A 14,752-nucleotide genomic window follows, 5' to 3' on the forward strand; every position below is an offset into this window, starting at 1 on the left:
ATACATTATCTGTGTATAATGGATTAGTAGGTGATTTCCAAATGAAAGATGACTCATAAAATAAAAAATAAAGCTCTCAATAAAGGCAACTTGAAATATTGTCTTTTCTGGAAGTCTAATTTCTTTTCTTTTTTTTTTAACATCTTTATTAGAGTATAATTGCTTTACAATGGTGTGTTAGTTGCTGCTCTATAGCAAAGTGAATCAGCTATACATATACATATATCCCCATATCCCCTCCCTCTTGAACCTCCCTCCCACCCTCCCTATCCCACCCCTCTAGGTGGTCACAAAGCTCCGAGCTGATCTCCCTGTGCTATGCGGCTGCTTCCCACTAGCTACCTATTTTACATTTGGTAGTGTATGTATGTCCATGCCACTCTCTCACTTCGTCCCAGATCACCCTTCCCCCTCCCCGTGTCCTCAAGTCCATTCTCTATGTCTGCGTCTTTATTCCTGTTCTGCCCCTAGGTTCTTCAGGGCCAATTTTTTTTTTTTAGATTCCATATATATGTGTTAGCATACGGTATTTGTTTTTCTGTTTCTGACTTACTTCACTCTGTATGACAGACTCTAGGTCCATCCATCTCACTGCAAATAACTCAATTTCATTTCCTTTTATGGCTGAGTAATATTCCATTGTATATATGTGCCACATCTTCTTTATCCATTCATCTGTCCATGGACACTTAGGTTGCTTCCATGTCCTGGCTATTGTAAATAGAGCTGCAATGAACATTTTGGTACATGACCCTTTTGAATGATGGTTTTCTCAGGCTGTATGCCCAGTAGTGGGATTGCTGGGTCGTATGTATTTCTATTTTTAGTTTTTTAAGGAACCTCCATACTGTTCTCCATAGTGGCTGTAAGGAAGTCTAATTCTTTAAAACCAACTCCTTTTGATCAAATATGACTTACGTTAAATAAGCACATCTTACTAAGTCTTAAATAAAAAGCAATTTGGATTTCCTAAGAAATTGTAGAAAACCAAGATATGATGATGTGTCCAGTATAAAATTTATTACTTGGGTCACAAAAGAAAAGAAATGCAATAGTATATTATTTATAGAAGATTTTCTTTATAACTTTATGTCACCAGAAGAAATTGATTCCGCAGTGGAGAGACAGGCATAACGTTTAAACGTTTACACGTATCAAAAAAATAGGAAATGTATTTAACGTATAAGCTAAAGCCACCTTGGTTTATCTGTAACTGGGTTTAGGCAAATACACCATAAGTATAAACACATTAAATAGGGAAAGGAAGGAACAAAAATATCTGTGCGTAAGATACGCGTAAATACAGCAAGGGCAGGATTTTTTCAGCTACCTACTATATACAGTTAAGTGGAAGAAAACTAAATGACATCGCTGCAGCCAGGCGCTGTGAAAATAGTACTTACAAGGGTTAGCAGCAGTCAGTATACATTAATCCCCTCGCCCGTCACTTAATTACATCACCCTCTAAGACAGACGTATAATGTAATTAGAGACTTGAACAGTTCACAGCCAGATCACTTAAAGTAACACTGTTAATGGGCTCTAGAAGTTCTCCCTTTAATATTGCCAGTGTTATAACTTCTAATTACCTTAATAATTAGGGCTGTGTCACTCATGATGGAGGTAACAGCTCCTAACACTAATGGGCATTGGAGCTCTGGTGCGAGGCATGTTTTGATGTTCTCATCTAGTTGCTTAGGGTCGGAAGGAGCTCTTTGCCCTTGGAAACCTGGCGGTTGCTATGAGGTGGCCTGGACATCCTTACCAGCTGCTTTAATGCTGCCTCTGCCACTGCTGTTTTCATTCAAGAGCGAATGTAGAAACTCTATTCACTAAAGACCACTCATGAAATGCAAATGTGGCACCTATGGACGAAATTTTCTGAATTTCAATTGCCCCCGTTGCTAGAACTGCAAAATAACAGTATAAACTTGGATGTCAAATCAACCGGGATTGAAATTAAAAGGCACCAAAATTTCTTTTATGTACGGTTAGGATCTGCTGCTAATTGACAAAGGTGAGAGATTTGAAAGTAAATGGGGGAAAATGAGAAGGACCTTGCTGCTCTGTTGACAGCTGCGTGGGAGTGTGCGGATAGGCGTGGTGTGCTCAGTAATTTTACATAAATCTATTGGAACAGGACCAAAAGAAAGGCGGGTAAGAACATTGGGGAGATAAAAATTGTATTCGTAACACTGACTTTAAAAAAAAGTCTGGTTCTCACAGCAGTGATCTGAGAAGATATTCCTTTGGCACTGGTGCCTGGTCCACATAAAGGGGTCAAGGCCGCCTTCAGTGCCGTCCCAGCCATGGGTGGGCTCCCTTGCCCAGGGCCGAGTCTCTGTCTGGTAGAGGCACTTAGGCTCTGCGATCTCACATGGCTGTCATTTACATGCTCACATCTGGCCTCCCGACTGTAAGTCCTCTGAAGATAGTTGCAAACCTTAGGCATCTGTGGGTCTCTAGTGTTTAGCTGGTGCCTTTCACAGAAACAGGCAACAAAGTGAATGTTGAATGAATAAAGTGACCAACAGTTGGATAGATCAGCAAAAAAAAAAAACAAACAAAAAAACCTGTGACAAGCTTGTTGAGGACGTAACACCAACACGTTCACTGAGAAGTAGGTTTATGATTTATTCCCTCACTTTGAGTATTTTCTTTCACTTAAAAGGTGACCGGCAGAAATTAACTAACTTCATCCTACAACCACACGTATATTGTACAGCTGGGCTTCTGTGGAGACCTCAAAGGGATGTGGCCAGACTCTAAAGATACAGACACAGAAGAAGCTGTTGCCCTTTTGCGACTGTCACCCTTATAACGATGATGGGGTAGCCTTCCTGCATCCTTCCCACTCGAGACAGCCTAGAGCCCAGATGTTCCCAAGCTTGGTTCAAACACGGTGCCCTGGGAAGGCAGGCTGGTTCTTCCAGCCCAGGTTGTCTGGAATTCCAGCCTATGAATCTGGAAAACCCAGAAAATGCTACAGCCTGTCCAGCTTTTCATGCCATCTCATTTAATCTTCCCTACATCCCTCCGAGACGGGCCTTCCCATTCTCGCTTTTCCACTGCACAAAGTGGTGACCTGAGCCCTGCTCTAGTTTATACCACATGCTACAGTGTGACACGGGGGGTCTTAAAAATCATGGTGCTGTGTAGAATTGCACAGTGCAAAACACAGAGCTTTATGGGAAAAAAGGGTCTAGGGATACACACTCAAGACACGTCATCAGTGACACATTAAAAAAGAAGATGGGAGCTCGACAAAACAGTAACACGTGTTTTTGCTTGTTAAATAGTTATGAAATACATAAATACTACAATCAGTATGGGTGAGGAGTTGGTGGGTTCTGGGAGGGGGTGTACGTGTGCATTTTGTGTCTTCCTACGAGACTCCCTTCTGCTGGACGGGGGTTTTGTGTTCCCCTGATGTTTACTGCAGAGGAAATCACGCAGCAGCAGCAGACACCAAACTGACATTATGCTCAATGCATCAATTGTGCTACAACCAGCGCTCAGGGTCAAAGCCAGCCTTGCAGGAAGACTGCACCAGACGCTCCGGATTTCCCCGCCCACGTCCTCGTGTATGAGCGGTGCTCTATCGCACGCAGCCGCATCCACACGCACCTCCTGGGATGCTGCGGGAGCTCTGGGAGGCCGAGTGTAGACACCCTCAGGGAACATTCCGGAGCAGAGCCGTTCGCGACCAATGCCGCAGGCATCTCAGCTGGCAAGCGGCAGACTCAGGACTGGAACCGTCTCTCCCGCCGCAGCCTTCGGAATCTTCCTATCATCCCCACAGTGCTTGAGAAAAAACAGCCGGCAGAAAACCTGACCTGATTATTTGTAGACAACGGAAGAGCAACACTTTGAGAAGAGGAGTCCATGGAGAAAAGAAAGTCGTGCACGGAGTTTACTGAGCAGCACGGTGAGCTTTGCGCAAGGCGGGTGTGTGTGTGTTCACCTGACTTCCTGCCTTTGCTCACACTCCTGAGAGGAGTGAGGAGTGTACAGAGGAGAAGCCACTCCTCTGCTGGCACACTTGGGGCAGACCCCCGCTACCCTGCTGCGGCCGTGGGACACCGTAGCCTTGCCCCCCCTCGGGGCCCCTGGGCTCAGGACTGGAGAGCATCTGCCCTGGGGCAGCAGGGAGGGGAGGGAAGACTTGAATCAGCTCCTGGAGTCAAGGCCAAGGTGGTTCCTTGGGTCGAGACTGCACATTTAGGGGATGGTGAAATATGAACGTGGAAATGACAAACTACCCATCAGGAATGGGGGTTTCTGTGTCTGGGACAAATACCAGAAGCCCAAGATGGACTCTTAGGAGACCCGCATTTCACAGGTGGGGAAAGGGGTAGCGGTGAAGGAGGAAATGGAGCTGGGCCAGTCGTCACCTGCCTCCAGTGCGACGCAGCGGTGTTTGAATTTGTTACAGCAACGTCATATTCACAAAGGGCATGGGGTTCACTGGCCATGATTCTATTTCCACAGCCTCTTCCACGCTCTTCCCAACACTGTGTCACGCATGGCTCGTAATTCTCATGTCAGGCCAGGACTGGGGCCCCCTCTGAGTTCACCTAAATGGAGACTATGGAATGGGTGACCTGCTTGGAAAAATCTGGGGTGAAAGTGTCCTGGACCCACGGGCACAGATCTTCCCTGAGGTCCCATGCCTGCGTGACTACTGAGCTTCTCACACAAACAAAAACACCCCTCTTTGCAGACTTGGGGAAGCTCACATGGCCGAGTGTGGGAAGGAGGGACAAAGTGAGCGCGCTTTCTCCAGGCTTTGGTGTTGGTTCTTAGCCACGTGGTCCTCGTGTGTCCCTGCCTCACATACTTGGTTTTTAAAAAATACATGTATGCCCCAACTCGCCACACGATTTTTTTTCTGTAGGGCAGCAACTGTTTTCATGCTTTTTTTCACCGCATTGCATCCTCTGGCTCACAGGTGCCCAGTAAACGTTTGCTGATTGACTTGCTGATTGATTCACCCCTTTGTACTGAAGGACAGCGCTGGAGGGATGGGTCCGTGGACATCCCAGACGTTGTCTTCCCACCTGTGTCCACTTGAATCTCAGATCCCCAGCATCTAAAGCCACACTGGGACAGTCTGTGTTTTAGGTGATTCTGCCACTGGGACATACAGCTGGCCCCAGATTTCTCCTCCAAAGAACCCGGTCTCCCTCCTCCCAGCCTGCGCTCCGGGCTGGAGCCCTGCCTGATCTGCTTCTCGGGAATCTCCACATTTGCCACGTTAAGAACCCTGCAGAGGGCCCGCAGCCATGCTGAAGCACCCGGGGCTCTCTGCTGCCGCCCATCTCTCTGCCTGTGTTGGTGGCAGTGAAGGCCATGGATGTGACTTCAATGCAGGTGTCATTCCCCAGGTATTACTTCTGGGTGGTGATTTTTTCCCTTTGCCATTTATTAATCGGTCAGGGGTTCTGATATGCCATGAAGATAAACAGTGCTTCAGGGATGGGCGTGGTGCCTGCAGACGGCATCTGGGCTGTAGCGGTGGCTGCCCTGTGAGTCCACGGGTGCCAGAAACCCAACCCGGGAATGGGTCATCCAGGGACTCAAGAACTCATGTGCAACGAGCCGTCCACTCAGAGCTCATCCGGGGGCAGCAGTCAGCTGCTTTAGCACCTGCCGGAGTCCATGTGATTTCACGTGCTCTTGTAGGCTCGGTGAATTCAGGGCGCTGGATAAAGATGTACATGCCCTTTTCCTGTGGTCTGGATGTGAAGGAAGGAAAGCGGCTGGACTGGTGGCCGCTGGGAAAGCCTGATTGTCAAGCTTGGGTGCCTGGGAGGCGAGTTCGGTGCTCACCTCGTTAGACGACCCGAGCTTGCCTTTTATTTGAAAGCTTCACACGGAGAATACCTCGGACGGTGTATGAGCTGTGGTCATTTTTGAACATTTGAATAGGCAACAGCAGGAAAATCTCAGTCACGCTCTTTGAAAGTTGCTTTGATGACAAATACTAGTTGTTTTAAAACCCTTTACTCCAAGTCTCAGGGACCATCCCTGTGCCAGCCTCTTTCTGTGACCAAAGATTTTGTCCCAGCTGAGTGTTCCCAGCCTTGTGACTCCTGTTGGGACCAAAAGATGGTTGGGAGAAACAGCATGTGGACGCCTGGAGTGCAGGCTGGACAAGGCAGTTTTCTTTCGGGGGCCACCAGCCGGCTGGTCCACAGAGACCTGTGCAGAGACTGGGTCCCAGCAGCGGGGGTGTCCGGCGAGGCTGTCGCCCCAGAGGTGGGGCTGAACTGCCACCACGGGAACAGTGACGCTGCAGTCCACAGGTGGACACATGATCAAATTCCTTTGAAACCTTCTTCTTGTGCAATCCCGGGGACTGCTCTTCTCTTAGAGAACAAGAGCATGGCTCTGGCAATGGGTGTGTCCGGCTTTTGTCCGGAGGAGGGACTGGCTGACCACTGACACAAGGAGCTCTGCTAACAGCCTAGACTGACACGGATCGAGTACCTGCCGTGTGTTGGGCCCTGCACTGCCTTCGTTATATGTGTGCTCCTCGGGGCACCCTTGACACAGGTACTACTCATCCCCATTTTACAGATGAGGAAGACGAGGCGCAGAGAGATTAATAACGTGCCCAAGGTCACAGGGCCAGGAGGCGGCGGAGCAGGAGCTCCAGGGAACTCAGGGGAAGGGAAAGCCGACTTGCTCCTGCGCACCAGCTCCTTTGCCCTGGCGGATGCACACCTACGTCTTCCCTCCTCAGCTACGTTAGAAATCCCACGTCTCTAGTCTTCACGCACATTTGAGAGAGATAGGAGGTTTAATTAATGAATACATTGGTTGGGCCCTCAAATGACCCAGTTTGATCTGCCCTTGAATCAGTTTATTCCTCTGTAAATAAGGATATAGTTAAAGATTTATAAATCTAGTTTCATCACAGAGTAGCGTGAGAGTATGTAGGAAAGCGAGAACCTAAGACTTGAGGTAGGGACACTGTAACGTACACAGACCAGTGAGAGGCAAGTCCATTGTCACTTTTGGTCCAAGATGAAGAATGCGACTGCCTTCTTTATTGAAGTATGTAGGTTTATATAAAATGATGAAAATTCAACAAGCGAATAGTAACTTGAAGCCCGTGGTGGTTTGGGGTATTTTTTTCCCATCAGTTATTTTCAGGACAGGATCACTCAGAGTGAGCTTAGGTTCGAGAAGATGATAAAATTCCATCTCAGTGGTTTCAACTCCATTACTCTGCCTGTACGATATCTGGTCCTGCCACACCTGGAAGGACGAACAGTCAAGAGTCTGGTCTCTCTGACTGAGAATGCTTTGCCCACAGCCTTCTCACCTTGGGACATAATTCTGGAAAACCCACGGTTATCATGAGAGCCAAGAAAGATAATCCTGGAAGGATGAATGCTTCCTCTTATTATTTTTAGCCTCCCCGGATGGTGCCCTCAGGTAGTCTACAGAGGACATCACAGCGAGCCTTGCCCCTGAGGTGGCGATGTTGCCCCAAACTGCTGCTCCTTAAAGAACGGACAGCCAGGAGATTCGGGAGGCGTACTTTTAATAGGAAACATATCAGTCTCAGATGAATGAATGTGTACTATTCCCTGGGGCTTTCGGACTAAATGCAGACTTTAATAATTAATTACTTCTGCTATGATTCTACCTTTGGACCCACATCAAACAAACACAGAGCAATGATTATGCTTTCATTTAATCCATGAGTTCTTGGAAAACCGAATATCAGCACTTCTTCCTTACACACCCCTGCCTGCAAAACAGGGCCGGAGATAAACATTGCTCTTCCTTTGTGGTAAACATGTATGTAGCACCTAATGACACAATTTCCTTTTACATACAGTTTTACTGCACTGATTTCTCTGAAAGCCATTGTGAAGCTGCCTCTGAGCTAATGACAGAATCCACTGACCCTGCAGGTAACAGGATGGGGAGTCTCTGTAGGGCAGCAGGGCCTTTGTCCCCACCCACCAGGTCGTTAAAGGCGACATGCCCCTTGTGGTCTGGCACACGTGCAGAGCCGTCTTCTGGAAAACAGCTCATTGTGGTGATAATTTTTCACCGAGGCTAAAAAATGAGGGATGTTGGTGGGTGTGAGTGGGAAGCAAAGGGTACCCAGAGACCCTGAACTCCCTATTGGCCCCAAACGTCTCCTCCATTCACCTGCCACAGGGTCTGAAGGGGCCTCCGTGGCTCACCTGCGGGTGAGTTACCCCTGGAAGCCCAGTTTCCTCGTCGGTAACCGCAAGCAATGCAGTACCTGCTTCAGAGAGCCACGGCGAGAATTAAAGGAGAGAATGTGGGATTTCCTAAGTTTGCTAAATTGTTAGAAATAACAAAGATGCTTTTGGAAGATATGTATCTTGCAGCCCTTCCTGTAGGGATGTTAATTTAAAAGGTCTGGGACAGTGTAGGGAAGGTGAGGGTCTGTATGTTCAATCAGCACCGCAGGACAGTTCTAGGATCGAGGACATAATAGAGAAATAGAGCTCTCGGCACAGAAAGTCTTCAGGCGTCTGTTAAAATGGACACACACTTGGCGTGGTCCTCACTGGACACACAGCGGGAGGTCAAGTGGTCCTCTCTGGGCAGGGAGCTCGCCCCCAGGGGATGGGCCTCGGCAAGGCGAGGTTCAGACGAGGGAACGTTGGTGGGAAAAATTCACACGACGGGGCTCCCAGGGAAGGAAGGTAAGACCGGGGTGGGCTGGGGAGACCTCGGAGTGCCAGGTGGGGAGCCTGATCTATAGGTGCTGCCAGGGCGGACAGACCGCTCAGTGAGAGCCAGGAAGTCCTGGGACCAAGCTTGCTTGCCGCCCCCAAATCCTACCACCCACGCCAGACCGGGACAGTCATTGCCCTTCGCACCCGGAGCCGCGGTTCTCACCCTGGCGGCCCATCGGCACCGCTGGGGCCCTTCACCGCATGGGGGACCTCCACCCCAAAGGGTGTGGCTTAACGGCCCGGGCCAGGGCCGGGGTCCGCCACTGCTTAAAAAAGCTGCCCTGGGCTTCCGCAGAGGGGAGCAACTCAGGTGCAAACTTCCGCCGCCGACCTCGTCGTTCCCCAGTGCCATCCCCCGCTCTCCGGGTGAGCTGGGGGCTACATGCTACGGATGTCCAGTCTCTGCCTCTACTGAGACCGCCAGCAAGGTGGATTCCCTGAGTCAGAAATACGGCGAGGTGGCCAGTTCATTCCAGGGAGAAAGTAACAGCAAACCACCAAGTATTCTCGTGATAAAGCAGAGGCTGGAGCAGCAGCCACCGTCGTCAAGTTTATGGGTCGAGCCTCAGCCTCCTTCAGCTTTGGCGCCAAATAACTGTATGTTCTCTGTGAAATTCACCATTTCTGAGCGGAATGCTCTCTGTTCTTTCACGGGTTGAGCTGTACCTCTCCAAAATTCATCCATTGATGTCCTGAGCCCCGGGACCTCAGAATGTGACCTTATTTGGCAAATGAGTCTTTGCTGATGTCATGAGTTAAGATGAGGAGTTGGGCGGCCCTTCATGGGATGAAACTGGTGTTCTTTCAAGAAGAGACACAGAGACGCAGGCGCAGGGAGAAGACTGCCGGCACGCGAGGACAGAGACAGAGACGGGGTGATGCGACCAAGGATCGCCGCGGGGAGCGCCGGGCACATCCGCCCTCGCGGCCTCAGGAGGAAGCAGCCCTGCCCCTGCACCCTCATCTCGGACCTCCGGCCTCCAGGACAGGGAGCCCGCACATTCCCGCTGCGTAAGCCCCCCATCTGTGGTGCCCCGGTAAAGGAACTCGTGCTCTCACCCACCGCCTATCTTTATTTATATTTTTCTTCTCTTCAAATCTTTCCTCTTGGGTCAACCCAGAAAAGTAAGAAGACTGACACTGTGGCTGAATAGTGGGCTCGCTTGGCCACTTTGGGCTGATGGTAAAACGGCTCCGTGAAATGCTTTTCTGTGGATCTGAATATGAATAATGAGTATGAAGGTGCTTTCTTTCCAGTGACCATAGGGAGAGCCAAGCAACAGCAGCTGCGGCCAGTGGACGACAGCTGATGGTGCTGGGGGGAGGGCGTGGCGTTAGAGGTTGTGTTTGTGTGTGTGTGAATCTATGTGCGTACGCACGCAGGCACACATCCCACGTTACATATAACGTGTATCGTATAAGTCTATATGTTTCATACGTGTCACCCAGCGCAACTATTAAACGCTAACGTGACCCTTGTAACAAAGCTATCATTAGGTCCTCATTTTACCAATGAGTGAAACACAGAGAAAAAAAGAGAAATTGAGTCAACTGGTCTGGGCACTCCAGGCAGAAGCTCTCTAAGTGGTGGCAACAATCCCCGTGAGAGACTGGATCTTCTTCTCTGGCCCTGAGCTCTGTGATGCCAAGAGCACACGACACCAGAGCAGGACGGGCTGTGCAGGGACCAGACTCAGCCCTGGTGGTTTGCAGCTAAGGGCCCGGTGGCCAGCAGGGCCCAAGACCCAGGTCAGCTCTGCCCGGGCTCTGCCTGCTGTGTGGGCTCCTCTGAGTGAGTACCTGGGGAAACCTCACTTCTGAGACTGGTTAGGAAAACAGAGGGAGGAGCCAGATGCATGTGACAGTTAGATGCGAATTTTCCAGATGAACAGCTGAGCATGCCTGAGGAAGCGGCTAAGACTTCTCTTCCCTTCCACTCCGTTCCGCTCCAATCCCTTTGTCCCGTTCTGTGACCACCACGAAAGGGTCAGCCCCTTCTGACTATATGCTGTCGGGCATTTATCTATGAGCACCTGTTCACTCTACCCCAATGGCAATCACCTTGAACCACCTCAGAACCCCCGCAAATTCCTTGGTCTCAGAGCCTCAGTCAGGAGGGCACAGCACAGGCAGCCCTTCCCGTCTCCTCCAGACCCCCCCAGCTCAGAGCTCCTCTGGGCTTACGTGCTCGGACTGGTGACTGGTGGGTAATCAGATAAGAAGGTTCCAGTAGGGAATAAAAAAAAAAATTCAGATCTATACCCGAGCCTTTTAACGTGACTCATGTTCATATTTGATGTAGGGCCCAAGCTGCTGCTGAGGGGTTTTCATAGTCTTTTTCTCTCACATAGAAAACATCTATCCGTAATGCATCTCTTGTGTTTCTTTAAAGTGAAACAATTAATTAAAACCACTTGTGAAGCAACCTGAATGCCGATTCTTAGGTTTCAATGATTTTCCCCTGATAACTGACACTGATCTCACCCACAGGTAATTCTATATTTTTAAAAACAACTGTTTCTATCTAGTCTTTCCTAAATCCTCAATTTCCATAGAAAAAACCCCCCCAATTCTTTATGGCTTTTTTGCACTCATATTTCAGTGGCTCACATATTTAGTTACATTAAAAAATGACAACAGCAATTGCAAGAGGCATAAAAAGATGTCGGAGCACATCAGGCACATCTGTAGGAGCAGGAGCTGAGTGTGTGCTGTACCGTGGGAAGGAAGAGGGTTTGGGGGGAAGTTGGTTAAGATGAGGTGGGTGCACAGGGCTCACTCTGGCTGCTGATGCCCCTGGAGGCCAACCCCATTCCCCCCTCAGCTTTTAGATACTGCCTCTCCTTCACTTCATCCCATGCAAGGATGGCAGTGGGAGGATGGGGAGAGGCAGGTCAAAGGGCACAGACTTTTGGTATAAGATGAATAAGGTCTGAGCGTCTAATGTAACACAGTTGATAACACTGTGTTATAATGAAATTTGCTAAGGGAGTTGAACTTAAATGTTCTCACCAAAAAAAAAAAAAAAAGGATAAATATGTGAGGTGGTGCATGATTATAAACTAGGTGGGGGAATCCTTCCAGAGTTTATAGGTATATCAAGTCACCACGATGAACACTTAAAATATATTATAATTTTATATGTCAATTATTCCCCCGTAAAACTGACAAAAAGATGGCAGTGGACAGCAGGAATGTTAGCTCCCTTCTCTGTGCCAGTGGAAAAATAAAAAGTCACTAACACATTTTGATGTTTCTTCACTCCTTATTCATGTTCTTCCCTGAATATTTATCCTTGAACAGAGTCAGACAATCTTAATTCTGGATATGAATTACGCCACCAAGAATTCTTGTCAAGGCCAAGCAAGACTTTTGTCATGGATCATTTTGGGGAAACAACAAATCTCTTCACTAGAGTTTCTGATACTTTATTTGACAGGAAATGCTCAATTTGAACTTGAGGAATGAGCATAAAGCTCACTAAATTAGAACTTAAAATCCACGGTCATTGGTAAATCCAAGGGCTGAAGCCATGAGGTCACTGACCAGTGCGTTCCATAATCTACCACTCACACTGATGGAGCCCCACGGCCCCGTCTCTGTCTTTTCTCTTTTTCTTCTGTTGTTGTAAAATATATATAAGATTTGCCATTTTAACCATCTGTAAGTGTACAGTCCAGTGGCTTTGTACAATTAATGACTTTCCCACTGTTGTGAGAGTATCACCATATCTATTTCCCAGACTTTTCCATCACCCCAAAAAGAAGCTTGGTGCCCAGTAAGTAATAACCCCCATTCTCCCTGCCCCGTACCCCCGCCTCCTTCTTAGCTTTCGCTCTGGGCAACCAGCACAGGTTTTCCTTTTTTGTATATCTTCATGTGACCACATATTTAACCAAGAAATATATGCTCCTTGTTTTTTGGACACCAAAGCACATTCAGTGTACGTGTAGGTCTTACACAGTAAATGAATTCATGAAAATTATCTATCTAGAGTCATTTAAATCAATAATGTTATAAATTATCCGGTAAAAATGGAGTGGGGTGAGAGATGGGCATGATATAGGAGATAATTCATAGTTTAAAGATACTGTATGTAGGGCTTCCCTGGTGGCGCAGTGGTTGAGAGTCCGCCTGCCGATGCAGGGGATGCGGGTTCGTGCCCCGGTCCGGGAGGATCCCACATGCCGCGGAGCGGCTGGGCCCGTGAGCCGTGGCCGCTGAGCCTGCGCGTCCGGAGCCTGTGCTCCGCAACGGGAGAGGCCACAACGGTGAGAGGCCCGCGTACCGCAAAAAAAATAAAATAAAAAATAAAGAAAGATACTGTAGGTAATTTGCGAATTTAGATTTTACATCTTGGATTTTCCTAAAGCAAAATTCATATATATCATCCCCCAACTTTTATATCTAGGAAAAATCATCATCATTTTCCTTGGGTAGAGAAACACTTTATTTTAAAACCAATAAGTATACTTGACAAATTTCAGCCCAGTTAAATATACTGCCGCCTTAAATTCTTTCTACTTCAGTAAATTTCCTCAAGTTACGCCGGTACTTTCATGATAGCTCCGCACTATTCAAGACTGATTTATTCTGGGTGGGAGAACATTCCTGCCTGAACCCTCCACAAATATTAGAAATTTGAGATGATCAAATAAACGCCAATGAAAAAAAATAACTGTTTCTGGAATTGCACTAGCTGTTATCAAAACAATAACAGCAGCGATAAATGTTTCAGAGATTGAGCACCAGGGATTTTTAAGACATTCATTACATGCCAATCTCTGTAAGCGACGTGGAATAAATGCAGACATCCTTAAAAGCAAATAAATACGTTTAAAAGTATAATTTCTCTTAGCCTGTGTACTGATTTTTCGAAATATTTCTGGCAAAATACAATTCCGTATCAACATGTACGTATTCCATCAGACTTCAGAAGGAAAAGGGATACCCGTGCTCTCTATCACCGGGAAGATACCAGGGTGGCCATAATCCCGAAACGACTCCAAGGTGACAACAGTGGAGTCTCCGAGGCCCAGAAACGGCTGGGATGCCAGGAGCAGAGAGTGTGTTTCCAGAGTATAATCCGGCTGATACAGTGTTCTTTGCAAAAGGCTGTGAGGTCTTGACCTAATAAGCATAATCTCATTACACTGCAAATAAAAGTTTCCTATTTATCTCCAGATTTCAAATGAATCTAATAAGGCTTATGATACAGTCACCCAATACCCTAATCATATTTCTGCCTATCTAAAAGCAATCAGTAATTGTGTTACAGCAGACCGTGCTGACAATACCTCTGACACAGAAAGGAGAATGAGAGCCCAGCTGTACTAATTAAATTAAATGCTAGGCTGATGGAATACATTTGCCGAAGCCGGGAGAGTATGGGTGCAGAATTAATAAGCATTACGGCTTAGAGCGGGAGATGATATCATAATGGAGACGAGGTTTTGATGTTGAGAGCCTCATTCAGATTCAATGCACCATAATGCACGGATCTGACAGCTGCTTAGAGAGGTGCAGGCCTTGAACAAATTGCACAGGAACTTTCTCGTTTTTAGGTTCCTCGCTGGGCACACAACGTCTCGCATCACCCCTGCAGCCTGCAAACCGCCCGCCCAGGCGGTCCTGCGGGGGGGTGGCCACAGCCAGCCTCCCTCTCCTGGCCCAGCTCTCCCTCTCTCCCCGGCCCTGCGACTCCCCTGTCCCTCCGTCTACACCCGCTTTGGATCACAATACTGGTGTTTCCGCGACACAACGGGAGGGCAAGGGATGGTTTGAGGATGAGGTTTTCCTACGAGGCATCTCCCCGGTTCTCCTAGGAAGACCCGGGGCTCCCAGCAAGCGAGGCACGAATGGGTCACCCGGTCTCGTGGCTGGGCTACGGGAGCTCGGGGCTGGGGCTGCGCGCGATCGGGGACCGCCCCTCGGCTGAGCCGGGGCCGCCGGTGCCAGCGCAGCACAATCTCCTGCTCATAAATGAGCTGCACTATCTCGCCGGCTGCGGTGCCGAG

The sequence above is a fragment of the Grampus griseus genome (assembly GCF_964374135.1).
Source record: "Grampus griseus genome assembly, chromosome: 18".
Lineage (NCBI taxonomy): Eukaryota > Metazoa > Chordata > Mammalia > Artiodactyla > Delphinidae > Grampus > Grampus griseus.